The sequence below is a fragment of the Geotrypetes seraphini genome, chromosome 9 (assembly GCF_902459505.1).
Source record: "Geotrypetes seraphini chromosome 9, aGeoSer1.1, whole genome shotgun sequence".
Classification (NCBI taxonomy): domain Eukaryota; kingdom Metazoa; phylum Chordata; class Amphibia; order Gymnophiona; family Dermophiidae; genus Geotrypetes; species Geotrypetes seraphini.
In genome coordinates, this window is record NC_047092.1 from 72,537,637 (window position 1) to 72,547,630 (window position 9,994).

General features: G+C 38.3%; 1 pseudogene; it reads left to right on the plus strand.

Annotated features, from left to right (window-relative positions):
* The first annotated feature begins 6,232 nt into the window (after nucleotides 1–6,232).
* Nucleotides 6,233–6,336, plus strand: LOC117367338 (annotated as a pseudogene).
* Nucleotides 6,337–9,994: the final 3,658 nt, after the last annotated feature.

Genomic DNA, 9,994 nt, shown 5'->3' on the forward strand with positions numbered 1-9,994 from the left:
CAGTGTCTCAGCAATTGTTTAGCTGATATTAATCAGGAGTTGACACTGTTTGAGGCCTCTTAGACCTTGCTGCATCTCGGTCTCAAAATCTCCACATTGAAAGTTTGCACACCACTTTTTCACTATGGAGTATGATGGACATTTGTCATTGAATGATTTCATCATCCATTCATGGATCGTCAGAAGGCTGTCAGGGTTAAAAGTCCCTGGCAGCAGCAATCCTCATTGATCCATTTTCCTTTAAACTCATTTGTTTTGTGAATATATACTTTTTTTTCTTTTTTCCTCTCAAACCTAAACATTTTCAAAACTGTATAATACTCCAGACTTATCTTTTACTGTGGTAAGTTCTTCCTTCACTCTTCAATCAAAAATCGTCACCTCTCCCGACATGCATGTTTCAGATATTCCTTTCATCAAGGTTGAAGGATCCATACTTTATATGTACAACAAGTAATTCATATTTAAAAACTAATATGCAGTCACACTCTCCCGAACAAGAAAAACAGAAAACTTTTTATACAAATCTTCATACTGCACTAGAAACGCTTACCTAAACTGATCTCATTGTTGCATTTCACATCATGGCAGCGGCGTTCATTAACGAGACTTTAAATCTCCAGCTGATCACACATCATGTGCGCAGACATTTTTCCAATGTCGCAGTTTGCATTTTCTTTCATACTTACGGATATTGTCAAAAAAACACCTGCAATACCCGCATTCCTTATGTACAGTTTTACAGAATTTATTACACGATGGATAAGCACTCTGTTTCTTCATTCAGCCTATTTGGTGTCAGTGAATTCAATTTAAATATCTACCATTGTTCTTTAATGGCTAAATATTTCTGTAAATTGCCACCCTTCCACCCTACCTTAACTGAATCAATGATGCACCATCTGATGTCTCATTAATGAATGCCGCCACCATGATGTGAAATGCAGCAATGAGATCAGTTTGGATAAGTGCTTCTAGTGCAGTATGAAGATTTGTATAAAAAGTTTTTTGTTTTCCTTCTACGGGAGAGTGTAACTGCATACTGGATTTTAAATATGAATTACTTGTTGTAGATATAAAGTATGGACCCCTCAACCCTGAAGAAAGGAATATCTGAAACATGCAAGTCGAGAGAGATGGTGATTATTTATTGAAGATTAGAGGAAGAACTTACCACCGTAGAAGATAAGTCTGGAGTATTACACAGTTTTGAAAAAGTTTAGGTTTTGAGAGGAAAAAAAGAAAAACAGTATAAATTCATAGAACAAAAGAGTTTAAGGGAAAATGGATCAATAAGGATTGCTGTTGCCGGGTATTATTAACACTGACAGCTTTCTGACGATCCTAAAAAACTTCTTAGAGGTTTCTGTGCTCTAAGCCTTATATCATATGCATATTTCCCACATAAGCTATAGAAGATTTTGAAGCACTAATGGTGGACATGACAATGAAACCGACGACACAGTGTGCAGTGGTATAATCAAGAAGGGTATTACAACCAGAATGAAAAAAGTTATCCTGCCGTTGTATCGGGCGATGGTGTGTCCGCATCTGGAGTACTGTGTCCAGTACTGGTCTCCGTACCTTAAGAAGGATATGGCATTATTCGAGAGGGTTCAGAGGAGAGCGACACGTCTGATAAAAGGGATGGAAAACCTTTCATACGCTGAGAGATTGGAGGAACTGGGTCTCTTTTTCCCTGGAGAAGAGGAGACTTAGAGGGGATATGATAGAGACTTACAAGATCATGAAGGGCATAGAGAGAGTATAGAGGGACAGATTCTTCAAACTTTCAAAAAATAAAAGAACAAGAGGGCATTCAGAAAAGTTGAAAGGGGACAGATTCAAAACGAATGCTAGGAAGTTCTTCTTTACCCAACGAGTGGTGGACACCTGGAATGCGCTTCCAGAGGACGTAATAGGGCAGAGTATGGTACTGGGGTTTAAGAAAGGATTGGACAATTTCCTGCTGGAAAAGGGGATTGAAGGGTATAGATAGATGATTACTGCACAGGTCCTGGACCTGTTGGGCTGTCGCGTGAGCGGACTGCTGGGCACGATGGACCTCAGGTCTGACCCAGCGGAGGCATTGCTTATGTTCTTATGTTGAATGTGTTAATTAATATAGCCATTTTAAGTTTCATCAAGGACATCTTGGGAAAGTTCAATTATTGCCATAAGATGTCCAAGTCTAAGCCCATCCAGAACACGCCTCCAATATATACCCCTTTAGTTTTAGATGCACAGCAGCCTCACAAGATGTCCAGAAAGACAGTTTTGAGCATCAGCACTTGCACATCCTAGCAATTAAGACCTCCAAGTGCTGATTTATGCCATTTTTTAGACTTCTTAATTGTTTTTTTAATGCCCTTTTTTAAAAAAATGCCCTAGTTGTGTGGTAGCAGGTGGTAATGCTTTGTCATGATTTATCTCCTATGTCTGAGGCACAGGAGGAGAAAGGAGCTGAGATTCCCCTGCTGAGAAATTTGACTCTCTTCTCAGAGACATGTTGGGCTAAATGGAAAATGCCCTTCCACAATCAGCACCATATATAGCTGTGGCACCCATGGAAAGGACATCCTGATGTTGACTGACAAGCTTTATTCACCTTCAAATAGGACTACTTCTGCATGTAGGCATTTTCCGAGGGTTATTTTCCATTGGTATACATGTCTATCTGATGACATCTATGTCAGTCTGTGGTGCATCTTTATTATGGATGGTTTTGGCAGGTGTATTTTATTTTATTTTTTAAATCTTTATTCATTTTTAAACTTATAATAAGTGTGATAACATATCCATACAAATAACCATAAATATATCACTTAATAATCAACAATCTATATATATAAAATCGGAGGTATGTATGTGTGTATGTATGTATGTATGTGTGTGTGTATGTGCCGCGATCACGCAAAAACAGCTTGACCGATTTGAACGAAACTTGGTATGCAGATCCCTCACTACCTGGGATGATATGTTCTGGGGGTCTCGCGGCCCACCTGCACACGTGGGCGGAGCTACAAACATAAAATCAGATTTCACCGATTCATGTCAATGGAAAAAATGTAAAAAGCTGCCATTCTCACAGTAATTCAAAAACGGCTTGACCGATTTGAACGAAACTTGGTATGCAGATCCCTCACTACCTGGGGTGATATGTTCTGGGGGTCTCGCAGCCCACCTGCACACGTGGGTGGAGCTACAAACATAAAATCAGATTTCACCCATTCATGTCAATGGAAAAAATGTAAAAAGCTGCCATTCTCACAGTAATTCAAAAACGGCTTGACCGATTTGAACGAAACTTGGTATGCAGATCCCTCACTACCTGGGGTGATATGTTCTGGGGGTCTCGCAGCCCACCTGCACACGTGGGCGGAGCTACAAACATAAAATCAGATTTCACCCATTCATGTCAATGGAAAAAATGTAAAAAGCTGCCATTCTCACAGTAATTCAAAAACGGCTTGACCGATTTGAACGAAACTTGGTATGCAGATCCCTCACTACCTGGGGTGATATGTTCTGGGGGTCTCGCGGCCCACAACTCTATGTTGCTTGCTCAAGGGTGGGTTCACCCAAGAATTTATATGTTCTTGCTCCTGGAGGGGAAACTAAAAATGTTGTTTATAATCAAGTTTTGCGTTAGTTGTATTGTATTCATTTTGTCAAATATTTCACATTATAATTTGAATATATGTGTGTGTGTGTATGTATGTATGTTCCAGCATAACTCTTCAATGCATGGACAGATTTCAACCAAACTTGACATACACATTACTTACTATCTGAGGACAAACACTGTGGGGGTGGGAAGGGGGGATATGTAAAAATGATTGAAAATGACAGATTTTAGTATCTACCCCATAGTGTTTTCGGGCTCACAGATGAATACTCAGCATAACTCTGAAACGCATGGAGAGATTTCAACCAAACTTGGTACACATATGACTTAATATCTGGGGAAAAATATTGTGCAGGTGGGACGGGGTAAAATACTGTGGGGGTGGGAAGGGGGTGATATGTTAAAATTATGTTAAAATTAAGCGACAGATGTCCAACCCATAGTTTTCGGGCTCGCTGAGATGAATACCGACACTCCCGATGCCGTTTAAGTCTAAGTTCAGCCCCATAGAGAGGGACATTCCTTTGGGACATGTGGAGGGTAGGGGGTTGGGACATGGGGGTGGGGCGTTTGGGACATGTGGGGGGGTAACGTGGGGGGTGGGACATGTAGGGGGTTGGACATTTTGGGATAAATAAATATCCGGGCAACGCCGGGTAATCAGCTAGTGATACATATAATATTCTCTTATCTCCCCCCCTCCCCACCCTTATCTATCATATAATCAATACTTATACAACATGTAACAATAAAAATACCCTCCCTCCCACCCCATAATTGAACTTGTAAATTTAAGGGAAACAAGATTTTTCTAATCATTACAATACTTTGTTAATGGCTCCCAAAGATCTTGAAATTTCCTGAAACAACCCTGTTGTATTGCAATAAGTCTCTCCATTTTATAAATATGACATAAGGAGTTCCACCAAAAATTATAATTTAATCTATTCCAATTTTTCCAATTATATGTAATTTGTTGACATGTTTTTTTTTTTAACATTAAACATAAGAATAGCCATACTGGATCAGACCAGTGGTTCATCTAGTCCAGTATCCTATTTCCAACAGTGGTTAATCCATGTCAAAGGTACCTGGCAGAAACCCAAATGCATGCTACCAATCCTAGAGCAACCAGTGGCTTCCCTCATGTCTATCTCAGTAGCAGACTATGAACTTTTCCTCAATGAACTTGTCCAAACTTTTTAAAACTGAGCTATGCTAATTACTATTACCACATCCTTTGGCAACAAGTTCCAGAACTTAACTACTTGTTGAGTGAAAAAATAATTGTTCCTGATGATTCATTCTACCAGTGCTTTTCTGGTCTTTTTGAGATAGGCATTTACTTTTGGACCTGGATATCATATCAAAAGTGCCCCTCCACATTTCCAAATTATTTAACCCAGAAAATTAGATGTTGAAACAAGTGTATAATTTGTGTTCATACCTTTTCCTAGTCCATGTTCTAAGGGAAAAATATCCTTTAAAAACTACTATAAATTATGTCTAAATAATAAAAAAAGATATCCACAGACTTTACAGTTTGAAAATTGCCCTCTCTTTTTTTTTAACATTTTCTTTAAATATGTAAAAAATAGAAGTAGGAATAAAATAAGAAAATATGATGGTACCTTTTTATTGTATTAGCGATGCATTCTTCACTAGCCTTCTTCCGATCAGGACAAAATGAGCAAAAAATGACAATATCAGAACATATCAGTAGAAAGTAAAAGCATTTCAATGGCAGTGTTGAGGGGGAAGATAGGGAGATGCGTGGGGGGGAGATGGGGAGAAACTGGAAGAAATGGGTGACTGATCAGAAAGTGGCAAAGTGGTTTATAATGTGAAATATAGCCTAGATCTTTATCAAGTCCTTTCTTGTTGGCATCATAGATTTCATCATCTTATGGCAGGGGTGTCCAATGTCGGTCCTCGAGGGCCGCAGTCCAGTCGTATTTTCAGGATTTCCCCAATGAATATACATGAGGTCTATTTGCATGCACTGCTTTCATTGTATGCTAATAGATCTCATGCATATTCATTGGGGAAATCCTGAAAACCCGACTGGATTGCGGCCCTCGAGGACCGACATTGGACACCCCTGTCTTATGGAAAATTTTAATATAATTACGCCAAGACTTTTAATTCCTTTCTCATGAGGTTGTGCCTATTGTTTATGCTGCTTTGATAGTTTAAAAAGTTTGGAATGGAACAAGCTTAACTTTATAATTGCAATCTACTGTATATAGCAGGGGTAGGGAACTCCGGTCCTCGAGAGCCATATTCCAGTCGGGTTTTCAGGATTTCCACAATGAATATGCATGAGATCTATTTGCATGCACTGCTTTCAATGCATATTCATTGGGGAAATCCTGAAAACCCAACTGGACTATGTCTCTTGAGGATCGGAGTTCCCTACCCCTGGTATATAGCAACCCACAAATTTACTTACTGTGCTTTAGAGGTAGAAATGATTATGAAAAGAGGGCATTCAAATCCTCCTAATACATATCTTTTCAAGTTGTCAATACAATGGAAATTTAATGAAAGACCTTTGCATTTTCTATGACTGATTATTGTTTTGTTTTTGTTTTTTACAATTACAGCTTTGTGCAGTGGCAGTATCATAGCCAATGAGGTTTATACGAGGCGCGATTCTTGCTAGTTAAAAATATCCAAATTGTACAACTACTGTAAAGTAGTTTTATTCCACTTCAAAGCCCAGTTGATTGAAAGGTGACACATTAAATGTTCTTGTCCAAGATTTTCATTCAAGGCAAATTAGCAGAAACAATTTATTGGGATCAAGAAGACTGTTGTGATTTAAGTGTAACTATTAATTATAATGTTAGCTGACTATTTGTAATTACTTCAAAATTAACCTTTATATCCTCTGGAGCTTTTTACTGCAGAAGAGTCACTTGGAGTCTCATGGAGAAACTAATTAGTCAACATATGATAAGCGCAGAAGGATCACAAATGAATTCTTTGTTTACTGCTGCATGGCATACCATATAATTTGTATTGTAATTAAAATGTGTTTCTTTATTGTAAAATGAAAAGTGTATAATTCATGGATAATAATAGTATTTTTCAAAGTCCTACGGAAACATATGTTAGCATATTTACTATAAAACTCAAGGATTGAGGTATACTAAAAGACTATTGTGATGAAGGAGTTTCTAGATGCCTTCAAATAAAGTTTAAGGGCTCCTTTTACAAAGGTACACTAGCATTTTTAGCGCCCGCACCGGATTAGCACGCGTTATAGCATGCGCTACCCGAAAAACTACCAACTGCTTAAGAGGAGGCGGTAGCAGCTAGCGTGAGTGGCATTTTAGTGCACGCTATTCCGCACATTAAGACTCTAACGCACCTTTGTAAAGTGAGCCCTAAATTTCAGTTGCCATGAACATACAAAACAAATTAAATGATCAATACATGAAGAAAGTGCTAATAAATATATGTATCAATAGATGCCTATTTCTATATCTAATTGTATCTATATTTATATTTACTTAATCTATTGATAGTAAGGATGTGCACAGCCATTTTCTGTTCATTTTTTAGATATTTCCACATTGTTTATTTTTTGTTCTTGTTACACACTCAATTTTTTTATACATATGCTAGAATTATATAATGCATGCAAATTGATTGTGTGCATGTTAATCAATAGATTTGTAGAATCAATTTAGCATGGACTAAAATTTTTAAGACAACCAAACGTGCACTAATGAATGCACATTAGTAATATATAGAATTATATAAAGATATAGTTATATAGCTACTGCATATATCCTATCGGGAGGAGTAGCCACTTGGTTAGAGCAGCTGCCTCAGCACCCTCAGGTTGTGAGCTCAATTCCCACTGCAGCTCCTTGTGGCTCTAAGCAAGTCACTTAACACTTCATTGTCCCAGGTACAAAAAATAAGAACCTGTCTAAAATATGTATGAGTATAACCACTTTGATTGTAAACACACCCAGAGAAAGTGGTATATCAAGTTCCATTCCCTTTACCCTTGGGTCATAGAATGTAATTGACTAAGTTAAAATGTTTAGAATTTCATTGCCATTGTACGACTTGCATGGATACTATTCAATAAAAACTTTTAAGGGCCAATTCAAGTGGATGTGATGCCTCAACATCTCATTTGTGCCCCTTTCTCGGGACTAATACCGCTGTATTGTACAGTATATGTCATGCAGATCTTGAGGCTCAAATGAAAAGACTGACCCCAGGGTAGAAGGAGATGATGTGTGTGTAAGAACTTTGCCTGCTGCTGATCCATGTGGGGAACAAGTGCTTTGGGAGTTGCAATGTATCAGAATTCCAGGAAATGGTGAAATCTGGATCTGGAACACCAGAGTTATGTTTCAATTTTTAGTGCCTTTAAATTTCAGTGACCTTAACCACTATATTTATGGCTCACTCTGAAATTTAGGCTTTAAAACTTTTAACAGTGCTATCACCCCTCTGTTACAAGAGGAACACTTGTTACCTATACAACACATAATAACATTTAAAATTATTTTTTAGTGCATAAGATACACTACTTGGGAGAACCACAAAACCTTTTGGCCCAGATTCTATAAACAGCGCCTAAACTTAGTCTTCTAGTTCGGTACGCCTAGGACACTCAGATACAGTATTCTCAACAAAACTGCAGATGATCTTCTATTATAGGCACATTTGTCTAGACATTTGGAAGGGCATAATCAAAAGGGATGTCTAAGTCCGTTTACATCCATCTCGCAAGTCGTCCAAAGTAAAAAACAGCTGAAGACACATTTTCAAAAAAATATGTCCAACTTTTTTTCGTTTCGAAAATTGTCTAATTAAACGTCCTACCGATCTGATCATCCAAGCCGCTAAATCGTCCATCTTTATACCACATTTTCTTCCAACTTTTTATCCAAGTCCAAAATGCCTAGAACAAGCCCTGTTGGACGTGGGAGGGGTCTGTAAAGTGATGGACTGCACACCTAGACATGCCACCTAAATAGTGTGGTACCTTAAAGGGCACTGCTGTGAACTTCACAAAAAGGATGCCATGTCTTCTCCTCACTACAGCTCCCTTTTAGGTCACGGTGAGCCCCCCAAACAACCTCCAGAATCCCCTAGATCCACTTATCTACCACCCCAATAGCCCTTATGGCTGCAGGAGCCGCTTATATGCCAGTAAAAAAGGGTTTTGGGGGTGTATAGAGGAGTTCACATGTTTAAGTATAAATGCAATGATTACAGGGGCTTATGGGCATGGGTCCTCCTCTATATGGGTCCCTAACCCACCCCCAAGACAACTTAAGCTGCCTCTGTGCTGGACGACTAGGCTTTATGTTTTACCCACAAATTATTTTAAACTTATGTTTGCACCCAGTTTGTTAAATGTGTTAAATTTTAACTAACAAATTTGTTTTTTATGTCACCATTAATATTGTACTTGTTTCATCTATTATTACATGTTATTTTATTGTACATCGCCTAGCAATTTAAATAGGCGATTCATCAAGAACAAATAAACTTGAAACTTGAAACTTTACTATGCCCGGCTGCCAGGTGATAATGGTCTGGAGGCTGAATTTAAAGGTGTGATTCATATTTTTATGAGGGTGGGGGTAGGTGATCACTGGGGTAGTGTGTGGGGGTCTGTTTTATGTGTTTACAGTGCTTATATGGTCACTTTAGGTGGGTTTTTGTGACTTAGACCATATTTTACATGGTTGTATAACTTTCGGTTATACATGCTGTACAGCCAAGTCTAAGCTGGCCCAGTCCCGCTCAACTCCTGCCCTCGACACTCCTCCTAAAACACCCCATTTAACTTTGGTCGTTCAGCGGCACTATGAAGGCCTAGGTCATTTAGAAATACGTCCAAAACCCGTTTTTAGTATCGGCACTTGGACGTTTTTGAGAAATGTTCGTCCAAGTTCCGACTTAGGCCAGTTTTTGGACATATTTCTCTTTCGATTATGAGCCCCTTGGCTTTTAAAATTTAAATCACAATTTTTAAATTTTCAAATTCAACTTTAATTTGATGAGATTCTAATGGTGCTTAGTAATGGGCTATGAGGATACTAAAGCTAAGTTATCTAAATTTTATATACCAGGGATTATTGCCTTGAGAAAACCATAGCAGGTAAAATATGTTGGCCTAATATCCCTGTATTCTGACCACTAAGCTAAGTACTTCTATATCTTATTTATAGTTAAATAATTTAAAATTATAAAAAAAGTAAAAAATAAAGTTTAACTGGGTCCGATGATGAAATGACACATAAAGCCACAGACTATGAAAATATTGAGTCCCTTGTGGTGCCGCTGAGGACTGTGAGTAATATTGAGAGACATAACGGACACAGT